A 15,574-nucleotide genomic window follows, 5' to 3' on the forward strand; every position below is an offset into this window, starting at 1 on the left:
CAGGTGTTTTCTTACTACACACATTAATAGTGAGTCTCCTTCTAAAGGACCCCAAAAGGGAAGGTGGAAAACATCATCACATGAAATCCCCAGTTCCCCAGCATGATAAACATCTGGCTCTTCATATGAGACTTGAATTAGTTTATTATTTTTAGTTCACAGACATCTTGAATCGGGGCTGTGTAATTTACACATTACATTTGTATTCAAACTTGTGCTAGTAGTCTATAAATGAACAGTTCAGCAGCAAATATACTGCAAAGGCAACTCTAGTTCTTTGGCATCATATTTTTAATGTATTTCATGTATAGTTGAGAAGTTTTTCATCAAATTCTCATTTTACAACATGTGTGTTTTATTCTTTAACAGTTCATTTACTTAAATTACAAAACATTGTCTTCCCTCTCCCCGCCCCCCCCCCCCCCCGAAGTCTGATTTCTTAGTATTTAAATAAAATCTTGGCTCTAGTCTTTTATATATTTAAATCATAGAAGCCTATTTATATGTAAGATATATAAACATGTTGAAACATATACTTACACATATATAAAACAATAAAGCTCAATGCATTAAAAATTGTAGTTTGTGAAGCTGACAACCCACGTAAAAGGGGAAAACAGTTGGGGAAGGTAATATTTTAAGCCACACTGTTAGTATAATATCTATAATTTATGCTGACAGACCTCAATATGAATATGAAATCTGATTTTCAGTTGCTTGCATCTTAACCAAGTTTTTGTGGTAGGCGCCTACCAAAAGCTGAATTAATAAATACTTGTTCTGTATTTTTCAGTGGAAAATTTCTAGCTGTTTTTGTGCATGAGACTGGTTAAAACTGTATTGTGTTCTTTCTTAACAATTTTATAGGTTGTATGCTTTGGAGTGAAGATTTATTTTTTTTTCATTTTCTAGGAAAAAAACCCATTTTGTAATGCTTTTTTTTTTCTGTCCCAATGAAAGAACAAGCAAATATGGCCAGGGTGTAAGCTTTAAGATATAATAAGGGCCTAAGTTTCCATAACCACCTCCACTTACACATTGCCTGTTGCTCACGCTGGAAGCAGGCATAATGCTGATCCTAAATGCAGATGATGCTGTAAGTGAAGCAGGTCAACTTACTGATGAACTTCTTGGAAAGCTCTCTTATGAAGGGTAACACTCGACACTGAACACTTCTGAATACTGCAAGAAATGGTGCATACTGTCATGAAATGGGTAATGAAATTAAGACAAAACATTGAATAGGGTGAATACTGTGGTGAAGTACAGTGGACAGCACAGTTAGAAAAGGGCACGTGCATGGTTAAATGCATTATAATTCATCCACATGAGGAGACTGATTTGTCAGGTCCTAACTCAAGAGCTTGATTTTCTATTCCTGTGCTCTATTTGTTTGGAGTTTTTTGGGGGTGTATTAACATAGAAGCAGGGCAAATGAGATGATAACCCTTATTGTCATGTTAACCTGTTTTTGACTGTGTTAAGGGGTTTCCAAGTGTTTTTTTTTCTGCTTTTTGCTGTCATGTTTTTATAACTTAAACTCTTTTGAATGTTGAGAAGTTTTATAGGGGTGGAAAGGAAGCAGTGCCTCTTCATGATAGAAACGTGATAGCAGAAAGAAGTGTCTCCAGGATCACTTACTTCCCCTCACTGTCTGGGGATGGTTTTAATGGCTTTAGTCTCCTGCAGATATTCAGTCGCACTCACGCCAAATTAACTATTATCTTGTAACTGGTTATAAATACTAAGGGATAAAACAACCCTGAAGAAAGTTAATTCAGGGTTGGAACTGCACATCTTCTCTTGTAAATATTGAGCGTTTCATTTCATTCCTCTGTCAGTCACAGCTTGTTGCCTTCAGCCTTTTGTCAGCTCTTTGGGGTGAGGAAACCCAAAATCCATTGCCTGAGGTTAAGGGTTCACAAGCCCAAGGACCTATAGGGGTATTGCAAACACAAGTACAGAACTTGCTGTTACTCAAAAGTACATGTAATAGAGGGGTTTATTCTGTCTCTGTCAATGATTAGTGCACATGTGGTACATGTGTAAATGCTTGTGCTCTTTTTTGTGGGGTTTTTTGGTGGTTTTCTTTTTAATTTTTGATTATTATTATATTTAAGGCATGTACTTTGAGCGAAATCCTATAAACTCGGAAAGAAAATTTCTGCTTTGGAACTGAAATGAACATTTATCAATGGTCACTATAGTAAAGATTTGTACAGTGTCACAGAGTTTGTTTAAAAGTCAACGTACCTCTTCCTTCCCTCTCTAATAAACAACCAAAAACTTCATTAGCTGCAGTACTTGTACATAACCAGAAGTGTGTTATCAGATCATCTCAAATACATGGGGTGTGTGTAGTAGAAAGGAAACTAGTCTGGGACAGATAGTGCAGTTTTTTGGTGTGTTCTGCCATGTGAAGGGAAGCTCTGCAGTTGCAGAAATCCAGATGTGAATGTACTAAATGAAAATGTATTGAAGATCCAAACATTAAAATTACTAAACCTGTAAGTATTAACTAGTTTTGCTTGAGGTTGGGTCTTTCTGGTGTTTTTCTTCTGTTAGTGGGTTCAGGGGAAAGGGGAGTTGGTTTATTCTTTGGGTTTTTTGTTGGGTTTTTTTATTTCTGGGGGCGTTATCATTCGAAAGAAGACACTATCTCCATGTTTCCCATGCTGAGATGCTGGGTGAGTGTATTTCTCTTGAGACCAGAGCATCAGTTTCTTCTAATCATATGAAAGTGCGAAGTTAGAAAGCCAAGAGAAGATGAGGGAGTAAGCAATTATAGTAACGATGAAAGGTAGTATGCACACTGGAAGAAGTGCTGTTCTTTCAATAGCTAATGCTGTCACATACTGAGAGATCTTATAATATACTTTTAATATTTAAATTTTGCTGTTCTGTTGTCAAATTTTCCTGTTCCATTGTCAAAACACTCTATTAAAAAGACAATTTTGTTTAACACAAAAGAATTTTACTTAGAACTTCAGCAAATGGATAATTAACCAGCAGTATGGCAGAGCTATGCAAATTCTTGCATACATTATTGATAGTGACAGCAAAAAAAATCCCAAGTAAACAGAAAGGGACAGTTGATTTGAGATTGATATACAGATATATTTTCTGTATAAACAATAATATGGTTCTTATATACTGGAAGCACGTTTTCAAGCAGTTGTTTGCTTTGTAATTTTAGGTAGTGTTATGAAATTTGATTCTAAATATATTAACAGGTACTGGTGGAAAAATACAGTTGTTAGATTCCCAGCAGTCCAACAGTATCAGTATTCCCAAAATGTGCCATTACATATAAATGTTTTCTTTCTGGGTCACAGCCTTTTCTCTTGTTAATGCTTGATGCTTGTGACCATATGTTCTCTGAGCATCCGACTGCATCTTTTGAGATGATTTACACAGACCTAGATGTGTTTATGTCTGTTTTTTGAAGCAGAAGTAGATAAAGACTTACAAGTGCCTTTTTGGCATTGGTGCAGATGCTTCTTGCATGGAAAGTGGTATTGAGAAAACTCGGGGTCAAACCTCCTAACCTTACTTGTTGACACTGCTGCTGTTAACTGAACTCTGTACAGCCACATACTCCCGTTGCACACTTAGTACTGTTTCCTTCCCTACTTGAGCTTTCCCAGTGACTTTAGCACATCTCCGAATAAGGACTGAAACTCAAGTTGCTACTTCTGTAAGTGAGAGATTTTGAGCAAGATTTGCCTTCCCCCTTCCCGCCCCCCCCCCCCCCCCCCACTTGTTTGAAGGAATGGTTTTAGAAACTTCGTGCTGCTGCATCTCAGTCAGAATATAACCTTTTTTTGGTCCAAGTCCATTGCCAACTTTAAAATTAAAATGAAAGTGAACGTTTCTGGTCAGTTTAAATATCTTGTGGGTTTTTTAAACGTTATATTTAAACATATATGTAATGACTGTTTAGTTTTGCCTCCCCTTTTTTTCCTATTCCAGGGAAGCTCATATGGTCAGGTATTTAAAAATAACCCTCTGAGAAAAACTCTTAGAGTCATATTTACCTGTGCAAAGCCCTAGCTGAGATTGGCCCAACGTTAAGGCATGGAAAGCGTTGTGTTGCTGCTTCCACCTCTCCAGGGCCAGCCCTCTTATGCCACGTTGGTGGTGCTCCAGTGTTGTGCCTGTCCATCAGCCAGCCTCTGGCTCATCGCCGCAGCAGTTTTCCTGTGACAAGCATGATCAGTTGACTTCCTTTGCTTGTTTGTAACACCGTAACCTTCAAATAACTTGTTTTCCCAGCTGGGCAATAGCTCTGCAGCAGCCTTCCCTATAGCTTCTCCTGTAGCCTTCCACCAGGTCCCTGTCTGCTCCTTGCCCCAAAAAATGAACAGAATCTTCTTAAGAGTTTCAACACATATGGACTCTATTTCTGACACATTTTGTGTTTAGAATGCTGAAGTTAATGCTTTAATGATACTAGTATAGTTTGTTTTCTTCAGGGCAGTGGCTGCTAAAGTTGCTGCTAATTGCTGTGGAGCTGGGGTGAGTGGTAGCCGTCGCAGGGAGCCATGTAGGACAGTGTTCAGAGGTACTCAAGCAGGATTTGTTCTTGGGTGTAGTTGTGTGGTAGGCTTGTATTTGCATACAGATTTCCTTTGTTTTTCCATGAATCTGTTCTGACTAATCCTTTGGCCTGTATTTCATTAAAAGTGTTGACTGCAGAATGATGGTTTTGGTAACAGATGAAACAAAACTTTTCCTTTTTTCCTTTGCATGTGCATGTACAAAATAAAAAGTACAGGATGACCTTTTTCATTTGATAATTGAGAATGTGCCTGACTTTGTTAGGAAAGCCATAGACTAAGAGTACGATTCACTGGTCTTTTTATAAATTAATGCCAGTATGGTCTATCAGTTCTTACTCCCACTTAACCCTCTTATTCTCTCCTCTTCCCATCCCCCACTGCTCCCTCCCTGTTTTTAGAGGCAACACAAAGCTGTTTTGCTTCAAGCGAGGGACAAAAAGATTACAAGAGTTGTAATGTTTTGCAGCAGATTTCTATAAAGTAGGTGAGCCATGTTTGTACCTTGTACTCCTAAAACGGTGCTAAACTGTTTCTATGTCGTATCCATGAATGTTGGGCTTGTTTACTTCTAAAGCTTTTACTTGTTATCCTCAAGCTATGGGCGAGTTATGGCTGAAGTTTGAATTGTGGCAAATCTGCATGTGAAGAGTATGGGTTCACGCCTTCTCCATATGAGAAATGGTGCTGTGTAATGTTCCCTACACGCTTGTGCAAATAAAACTGTGTTCAGAGCCTCTGCACTCCTGTAATCTGCAGACTGCATAGTGAGGAGGAGTATTAAAGGGGACCGTTTATGTGGTGGCGATAAAAATCACACATACTTCCAGGAGACCTAAAGACCCAGCAGATTTTATTGAACTTTGAAGAAAATCACATGCATGTTTATCTGTGTTGATAAATATATGTAACCTGCACAGAAGGGGGTTGTTAAGACTGCTAACATTCATGTTTGCGTCAGATGCAAGTTTGCAGCATTGCAAACTTAGTACTGAATGTGGACACTAGACTTTTAGCTTATGTGAAGTGTACCAAATGTTTCACAGGATTTACTTGTTTTAATAGTAAAATTAGGAAATAGTAAAATAGGAAATGTTTGTGAGTTTGCAGGTTTATTTTAAAGAATGCAATAGAATCCATTGCTAAAAAAAGGGACAATTCAAGCAAATGCTGTTAGTATAGACAGATACAGAGCAGTCAGCATAGCAAGAATAATTCAGTTGAATAAAATGACTGATTAGTTCTTTCAGTTTTAAAGCCTGAGATTAAAAAGTGTTGTGAGTGCTGTTATTCATAAACTTAGGCTATAGCAGAAACTCATATTTCCTATAGAAAATGTAAGAATGTGATGTTGGATGTGTTTACTAAAAACTGAATTTTAGTATTTTTCCCTGGATATAACACAGCGTGCACTTGATTCGATGTGAGAAGCACCTTTTTAACAAGGCAGCACTTTTTAATCAGTTCATCAAAGCCATCTAGAAACCTATCCTTATTGTAGTTAAAAGCAAGTCAGTCACTCCACCCTGGTAGTTTTCTTCCTTCCTGAAAGCCCCATCCTTCTGAAACATTCATTTTTCTATCTCAGGTTGCTATTAGCACCCTTTCAGTGTAAGGTCTTTCCCTGTCTGCCCCCATGACAAGTTTTAGCTACCTTGCAGTCACAAGTGAGGTGATGAAAACGGGCATTTTAAGCAGAATAGGTGCACACAGCCGGGCCTGGAGCAGAGTTATTAAAATTTAAATAGTTATCCAGCTTGCTTCTCCACCATTGTAGAAGATCTCGTTTTATATCTTTATGCAAAGCTCATCTAGGGAAAAAAAAGTAATAAATGAGATCTTAGATTTTAATAAGTATTTAATTTGGCATTGCCATTAGTTGGTGGGGCTTTTTTCTTTCTGTGTTGAACTGTCAGTTCAGGTTTTTGCTGCCTTTGATAAAGGGTTGCAGTAGCACTCATTGGGAGACACTGAAGTTTCATCTTTTGTGAAGTTGATACTGATAACAGGTTGTAAAGAATTATGGAATCTACACATGGCTGAGTGGATCTGGGCTTTTACAAAGCAGGTTTGACACCCAGCCAGTTTTGGTCTCTGTAGACCTAATAAATGAAAGAGATTTTTCCACTGCTCTGTCACAGAAAACAAAAACGCAGCTTACTGAATTGGCTGTTCACTGCCAGTTTAGGAAAAAAAATTGTCATTTTCTTGCCCTGTATAATAGAAGCAGCATTAATTAGTAGAAAGCACTAAAACAATCTCATATGCTTTTTGTCTGGTATTTGAAGCTTAAAAAAATTTCCCTTTTTATATATGATTGTCGTAAGAACTTTTTAGAATTTTAAGTGTTGTCAAACTTCAGCAATCAAATTGCATGTTTTCAGACAGCTCTTAAGCAGACAGGAGTTGTTACAAGAGCCTCTTTCAGTGTTAAACTGTTGGTTTGCAAACTCCTTCTGACATCTCCTATGAAAGCAAAACAGTCCTTTTCTTCTTTTTAACTCAAAATAAACCTGTAATTGGTTTATAGGGCCTTGCACTCAAGTTGATGACATTTCTGTCCGTCTGGGATGCAGAAGGAAGAAACCGGGGAAAGAGGGAGCCCCTTGCATCTGGTTAGCAGGCCCAGCTCTGTAATTGTGTGGAGATCAAAGAACCATTTGATGGTGGCTGTTAACACCTTCCAGCATAATATCCCCAGCGCCCTCTCTGCCCATCCTCCTAGCGCAGCTCAAAAAGTTGGCACTCTGAAAGACCTACCTCCTGAACCAAAGGAAGATAAATGGGAATGAGAATTCGGGGTGTATGGGAAGTAGGGTAGAAGAGGAGGTAGAAGAACTGTGAGGTGGGAAGCCCTGGTGTTACCAAAAGATGACTTACGAAACCTTTTGCGGGCTATTGATAGGAATGGGAGGCTGACCATCCTGCTGACATGTGAGAGGAGAAAAACAGAGTTAGGCATGCCAGCTGGCCAGTTATTAAAGAAAACCAAAAGGCAACTAAAGAAGATTGGTTTACATGCTCAGATGCCCTGCACGTGTGCAGTGGTACCAGCCACGCCAAGGGTGCAGAGCAGATGCAGTGCAAGAGCTGGGAGCTGCAGGGCCATGGCCAGGCATGTGCACTGGCATTTCCATATATCCCCTAGTGGATTGGTTACTGAGAAAACTGGAAAATGCAGTCCTCTCATTTGCAGTCATTAAGACAGCAGTAAAACTGGCCTGCCTGGTCAGAAACCAGTCAGGTAGCAATCACATGAAAGGCCCTTAGCTTCCCAAAGAGTTGCTGAAGGGAGGAGTAGTGCTCATATGACTCAGGGAGCGGATGAGGTGGGTCAATAGTCTCTGAAATGCAGCAGGATGGAAATGTGACATGGGGGTGTTCAGGGCACTCCAGAGAGGTGCAATGAGCATGACTGATAGCTGTAGCAAAGTGTGAAGCTCTTTACCTCTTTTATTTATAGTCAGAATTTCTTTGCGACTACCTTGCATGAGAGCATTACTTTCTGTGAAAGCTGTGGACTGCAGTTGCTCTGAACTGTAGATACGACAGCTTTTCCATTTGCTTCCACTTGCGCTACAGGAACACTTGAAACAATGAAAATATTTTCTCTCTTGTGAGAGATGCAGCTTACTCCATTTGTATTCAGCAGGACCAAAAGCAGTTTCCTAATTTTTGGGGGTGTCTTCAGAAATATCCTGGAGCCAAAGAAGAAAATGAGTCATCACATTTAGTCATAAAATTGGAGCTGTTTTGAGTTTTAGAAGAACTGAGTAGCATTCTTGGAGCAGTTTATTTTACTCAGTGTTAGAAATCATACAAATTATGTATGTTTTGTATATACATGTGTGTATGTGTATATATATGTGTAGTATGTACTATCTGATTTTGTAGTAAATTGAGTTATCTCATTTTAAACATGTATTTCAATGCTGTCCATTCTTTTTTGCTCAGAAATTCATGGGATATATGTATAATAATTCTTTGTTTCTGTGTTGTAACCGCCACTGGAGGTAAGTATTAAAACCATTTCACATTTGGGGAGATTATGTGATAAAGAAGCTGTTTCTTCATCCGGGTTCCATAGTGAGTTGCTGGTGAATTGGTTTAAAGGAAAAACAAAAAAAAGGGATGCTTGGCAAGAAATTCAGAAATAACAGAAACCAGGCAGCTCAATTTAAACCAAAATACTGAAGTTACTGTTGTTGTGTTTTTCCTCTTTGCTGAAAGACTTACAAAAACTTCCATAACTGCTGCACTGTCCAGTTTGGAGTATATTAACTGTGCGGTGTTCATGGTGTCCGGCTGCACTGGCTGAAGATGAAAGAGGTACCACTGAGACCATAGATTAAGAATGGGGCTTGCTCTGTCCATCGACTGTACCGGGGGTTTTCATCAGTTCTTCCGCAAGGACTCAGGCTGGCAAGCTTTAGCACTAGGTGCTTCCCTAAGTTTTTGAGGGTGTTCCCCCCTGTTACTAAATTTTCCCATTGGCTACTGCTATAAACCTGTGAAAATTAGGCAACAGCACAGTTCTGTCAGACTAGCTATAGACCAGTGCTATGGCTGTTGACCAGTTTGGAAACTGCTGTTTGGGGTATTCGGAGATTCTTCACCCTCTGTAGGAGAGAGACAGGAGATGGCGATGGTTGTTGGGCGGTAGAGGTACGTGCCTCACAGGGGTTGTCTGGCTCAGGCAAATGTATTCACCTGACGGCAGATGTGCCTAATGGCTAGTCTTTGGGCTAGCAAGTGTTAATCTATCTGTGCCAAGTGGAGAAGCATCAACAGGTGAGTGAGAAGGTTTGATGTGGCGGGATAAATCAAGCTAATCTGGTAGGGGGGAAAAAATGGTCACTTTTGGAAATGAAAGTCCTTTTTCTTTTCCCTGTCTTCTGACTTCTCCCCCGTCTTGGCCAGGTTGCCATGTTGTCCCCTACTGTCTGGCTGGCTGTAAAAGTTTTCTCAGCCCTTGATGAACTGATTCAGTTTGCTAATCTACCAAACAACAACAACAAAAAATTGAATAGTTTTATGCTAAATTAGTGAGTTGAACAGGTTTACTAAAGGATAGCATGAATACAAGGAAAGGGACAGGAGCACAAGAAGTTCTTAACAGAACTGTTAGGTTCTTAGCTGTTAGGTTGGCTCAGCACCCTGGTGTAGCAACCCACTTTGAACATTTCTGGCCAGAATAAAGTGACGATGTTTGGGGTATTTCCATGAGAGGAAGGATTTGTGAGTTCAAGTAAGAGATCTCAAAAAGGAGATTATTGAGTTCTACGAATGTAGCCCAGGGGCTAGAGGAGAAATCAGCATATTAGATCAGAGCTGTCAAGCTTTGAGGCATCAAAACCACATTTGCTTACAGAGTATTGGTTGGAAAATATTCTCTGCTCCTTCTCATCATGGGTTTCAGGCTCACAACCTACAATTTCTAGAGCCAAGTACACTACTAGAATGGCAAAGTGGTGCTAAAAAGGACATTTTATTCAAAGAATCTCACAAATTAGGCACAAACAGCGTAATAGACTCTAATGACCATTGGTTTATGAAGAAAACAGGGCATGACATGCATTTTTGTATGTTTAGGAGAAATGAAATTTCTCAGTTCTCCTGTTTTTTATTCTCTGCTCTGTGGAAAACTTTCTTGTGCCTTTGGCAAATGTATGATTTTTATAATGTATTTTTGAATTTCTGGAAGTTACCTGGGTTGAAAACTAAAGCACAGTTTAAAAATAGTCATAAAACCCTGTAGCAAAAAGGTGGTTTTGCTCACAAAAATAAATGGTCACAATATATTCCTGTTCTAAGCCGTGATAAGGGGAACAAATTTAAAAGATTGGCTTTGGTACGGTGCTCCCAAATGTGTGCCAGGAGTCATCTTCACTCTGAGATATGTCTGTCCTAAGAGCCAGTTCAGTGGCCAGAGTCAAATGCAGTACAGGTGTATTTGCAGTTACTCTGAGGACTTTCTCTTAGCTTTCTATGCAAGATGTCCTTAATTACTCAGGTTTGGTTTTGTAACTCTCTGATTTAATAAACAGAAAAAAGTGAAATCACACATAAGTATGTAACTTCCAATTTTCATACACCTGAGACATTAGTTTGAAAATGTAACAGACTATACATAGATTTATATTAGTTGATACCATATGGATAACATACTACTATATACCCTTTACTATTTGCTGTGTAGCTATTTTTGGCACTGTCATTCATAGACTTAAGAAAAACAAGTTCTCTTGAAGAGTACATGAAGTGAGGTGAGATTAAATACTGGTCTAAAATAAGCATTTATGAAATGACCAACTAAAACCTTCAGTCAGCCAGAACGGTACTTGTGGTGCTGGAAATTGCTCTGGATCCTAAGAAAGCCCATGGGGGTCATGGGCTGATGTCCATAAAGGTGTGATACTTTGACTCACTTTGCATCTGGTGTTTCTCCAGGTGCTTGATAAAGCATGGGAGAGGCATTTGACCTTAAAAATACGGAACTGAAGCTAAATTCCCCAGAACTTGTGGTGGGGATGGGGTTAGCAGTAGAGGGTTGGTGTTGTGGGTGCTTCTTGTGTCAGACTTGGCTTCCAGGACACAGACTTCTTTTCATATGATAATAAGCCACAAAATTAAGGATGCTGTGCTACAGTAGTTGGAAGTTGTAGATGCTGTTACCAGTATTCGTAACACAGATTTATTTTATTTTATTTTTTTCTTAATAATATGTCCTAAGTCAGTAAAATCAATGGAATGCTTACAATAGCAACTTATAAGGTTGCTATTCCATTTTATTCTACTTTTCAGTGTGAGGACAAGCTGTGAGCAGCTGTGTGCAATGTATTGTGGAGCAGTAACCTTAATGTGGGAGTCTGTTTATTTGCATAAGAACCATAATGTTTTATACTGAACTCATTGTGTCATGTCATTTGAACAGATTGAAATAAAAGAGTAGACAACACTATACATGTTGATCAATGCATGAAGTGGTTATTGTGTTGATGCTATTGTAGCATTAGTTAAATAGGATATTACAATTCTTTGAGATATTTCTTGAAATTAGAAAGGGAAGCATGATTTGGGAATTTTTGAAAGTTCTAGTATTGTAGGAAATTATGTTCCTTATGATGATGTAAAGAACGGCTTCCCTAAACAAATTTAGTAATAGAATTAATTTTATCATGTAGAGAAAGAATCCTTTGTCAAATGGTGCCAGGAAGTAAATCATAGCAAATATGTTATTTGCCTGGTAGTTTGGCTTTTGTGATAGTTGTATTAGTAACAGCAAGCTGCTGAAGGTTTTCAAGGAATAGCTTGTACTTAAAAAATGCTTGAAAATACTTAAAAAAAAAAAAAAGAAAGAAAAAAAAAAGAAAAAGGCAATCTTAAAATGAATTAATGGTCTTGGAGCAATCTTTGCTGTTGGGTAAGATGTTTGATACACTTCAGCCAGCTGGCTTAAGTCTGTAAGAATACACTTGTCCTAAGGAAGGTTAGTCTTTTTATGATTAGTTCACTGCACTGAGCCTCACCTTTTTCTTGAAGTGTATCACTAAGTGTTTATATATTCACAGATCTTACATAAATACATGCAGTCCTAGAGCCTTTTCAAGCATTTATATTATCAGTGTTTTATGATTTGTTTTACATGAAAGCTTTCCTACTTGACGGTGTAGCGTTTTAGCCCATAAATACTGATTTTGATGACAAAATAATTAGTTTGTTAAACAGCGAGCATTTTTGGAGGTCTTCTGGAAATCAGATGAGTTTTTAGGAATGCTATATAATGGTCTGTAGGAACTAAATCTACTACAGTTGCTTACAGTTGAGAGACAGCTACCTAGTGCCTGATACTTCTAATCAGTTGGGCAGTGCTGTATGAATGGAAATACTTTCTTTTCCTTTTCTTCATTGAAAAAAGTCCTTTGCTGACAGCAAGTATGTTATACTCTGCCAAATGAAACAGTGCATGAAATTCTGCTCTCTTTTTTAAGGAAGAAGTTTCATGTAGTTTCCATGATTGCACGTTGAAACTTCAGTACTTCATTCAACCTAATTACATTTTTAACTGTAACTAGTGATCAGATAATTATTCTGGCCTTAAAAAAAATAAATAAGCTACCTCTTACAGATGCATGACAGCTAGTTTCATTACTTAAATTGAATTCAAGATACAATAAAATAATTTATTAGTGATTTTTGAAAATGGAAATGTGCTTTTAATGCTTCATTATGTTTTACACACTGATGTTAAAGCTTCTCATTTTCATAACAATAAACGTAGAGGTTCTAGGAGTGTGCGTGTGGGTCAAGTACTTTTTTTACCATAGCTAATCAGCACTTTTTGAAAATTAGGCACATCAGATGTCTCTAGACTAAATGCGATCTCACAGGAATAGTTAGCTATTCCTTACAATTCAATTATTTTGTATTGAAAAATAAATGTCATAGTGTATTTAATCCATACCATAATTTGCATGCATCTGTGAGCATGTGATGCTTTTTTTCCTTCTTTCTCAGTCTGCCCTTCTGGACCATGTTTGTACAGAAGTATTTACAAAAGCCATTGAGAAATCATTGTCTTGTTTGCTATTACGAGCTCAGTAAAAAAATTTGTAAATTGGATTTTGCTATAAAAAAACGTGTAGTCTGTTTTGAGATGTTTTCCTCTTTCTATATATTACCTGACAGTGTGCTGCATTTGTTTCTTATGCTGAGATAAAATAACTGCTAAGCTGAGAAAAGCAAAGAAAGAGTTTCCCAGAGTTTCATACAAGAAGGTTGTTTCCCCTCCAGGCAGGGGCAGATGATCACAAGCAATAGTATTGTACGAAGTTACCCTTCCTATTTTGAAACTGATGCACAACTGCTCCTAATTTTGTACAAATGTGAAGTAAAATGGATTTGCTTAAATTATCTCTGTTAGCTGTGCATGACCTTCACTAGGAATGAAGCTAACCCATTTTACTTAAGGTTTTTGTGGCCTAGAAATATTTCGTGAGCAGCTGTAGCTTTTCAGGCAAGCGCTGGTACCTCTAGGATGAAAAGGGTGGCATTCGAAGAAATGCTAGCTGGACCGTGTGCTGTCATCTGATGATGCTGTTTGAACATTGCTTGTAGGCATACAACAGAAATGGTGGTGGAGACAAAGGCGGTTTGCACGGTGCGCACTCCAGCACTGTCCACCCACAGCCACTACTCCTCGGTTTGACCACTGGTCTCAGGTGTTCATACTTGCACAGTTCTCGTTTCAGTGAGCTGGATGACTAAGGCTATTAAGGGCTGCAAGGGAAGTGCCAGGGATTGCAGTAAGGAAGGCTTTGCCTGATGCTTCGCAGTGTGGGATGCTGGCTGGAGTTTTTTATAGCTTTGCAAAACATTAGCTTTTGGGGCTGGGCAGTTGCCTCTAGCTTGTTTTTTTTTTGCTGCCAAAATTATTCAGCTATCTGTAAGAATGTGTGGAAAAAGTTATTTCTCATTGTAGATTAAAAAAACCCAAAACACCACAAAACCACCTTTTTTTTGGAAATGTTCCATGTCCCTCCCTTTGAAGCAGAGACAAGGAGTTAGGTGGCAGTGTGGGAAGCACTGGTGATAGGCACTGGGGAAGAAGAGCAGCTTCTGAGTCATGGCTTTGCCTTTGTCTGCACTGCGCCAATCTCTGTTTTAGCAAAACTTCTAAAGGAATCGCAGTTCTTGCTTGCCATCTTGAGCATGTAAGAGCTGTATGGCCTGAAAGGGGAGGGGGAGTCTGAGCTGGAGGATAAAACCGATGCCCTGTGCCCCAGCACCTGAGAGTCAGCAGCAGAGCTGTGGGACCTTGTCCTGGCCCCACGATACCATAGGCTCTGGGCAGGGGAGGCAGACCTGGGGCGGCAGTGAGAGTTAATGTGAGGGTCATTGGGGGAGGAAGGAGGGGGAGTCGGGGGGAGAGTGTGGCACTGCCAGCCAAGCCTGGAAGTGAGTGAGCCAGGAGAGATGAAAAGCCCTGGGGAGTGTGGGTGAGGAGAGACTTGGCAAGGGCGCTGAAGGTAAGAACGAAGGACCATGGCTTGAATCAACAGGGGACAGAGGACATGGCTTGAGGAAAACAGGCAGAGGAGTTTGTTCTGGAAGATCCTTTTCTCTAGTGATCTTTAAATGTAAATAAACACTGCCTGATTTCACTAAGAAGCTCCTTGAGAATATGGTTTTAACCATCACCTATGGCTAGTCCCCATGCAGAGAATTGTTTTGTGCTTGCAACCAATTTAATCCTTTGCCGCTGGAGCTGTGCAGTAGTATATCTAAAGATTTCAACCCTACTGCTGTTTTTTGTTGGGGTTACTGTACAAGATCTAATGTCTCAATTTCTTTTTTCTAGAAGCAGCAAGTGCAAACTTTTTTGCAGTGTGGCAGTGTCCGTGTCAAGGAATGTCAAAACTGAGCTTGTTTTTGCAAAGCTTTTTTGTTTGGCTCCTCATGAGGAAGCCTTACAATTAAACCATGTGCTGACGTGCTGTTTTTTTCCACAGGACCCCTGCTTCGTTCTGTGCACAGGATGGACTTGCCCCGGGAATGAATCTGGTTGATGCAGTGGAGAAGGCTGTTCTCTGTAGTGCCCCTGCCTCACTTTCAGCTGAAGTCGGGACGTGTGTGGTGGGCGAGGCAGGGGATCGCCGGAGGCAGAAGCCGTTCTGGTGCTCTGCGCAGCTGCATGCTGCCCCAGCGAACGGGACTCTCTTCCTGGCTGTGCTGCAGACTTCCTAGGTGATGCTAGGTAAGTTGCTCAGTCCTGGCTTTTCTCAAGTCTTTGCTAACTGTATGCGTCTTACTTTCTTGCGGGTGACTTGATACCTTTGGATCTGATTTGGAAAAGTGCTGAGTACTGATAACCGCAGTGAGGCAGTGGGGGTTGAGGTTTGAAAGTGCTATATAAAGCACAATGTAATGCTAAGTGCTGTGAAGAAATTAGGTCTGAGTTATGCCAAACTGGAGACAAAGGTGTCTTCAGAATTGGAAAATAATTTTGACCTTAA

The 15,574-nt window shown here is 39.5% G+C and overlaps 1 protein-coding gene across 8 annotated transcripts in view; it reads left to right on the forward strand.

Moving 5' to 3' along the window:
- The window catches only part of NCOA2 (nuclear receptor coactivator 2), a 190,019-nt gene that overhangs the window by 53,530 nt on the left and 120,915 nt on the right, over positions 1–15,574 (forward strand). For all 8 annotated transcript variants that reach the window (XM_055706229.1, XM_055706227.1, XM_055706226.1 and 5 more), the window contains one exon: positions 15,071–15,315. The gene's annotated coding sequence lies outside the window, so the exon portion shown is untranslated. The remainder of the gene's footprint in view (positions 1–15,070; positions 15,316–15,574) is intronic.

This window comes from Falco cherrug, chromosome 3 (genome assembly GCF_023634085.1).
Source record: "Falco cherrug isolate bFalChe1 chromosome 3, bFalChe1.pri, whole genome shotgun sequence".
Classification (NCBI taxonomy): Eukaryota; Metazoa; Chordata; class Aves; order Falconiformes; family Falconidae; genus Falco; species Falco cherrug.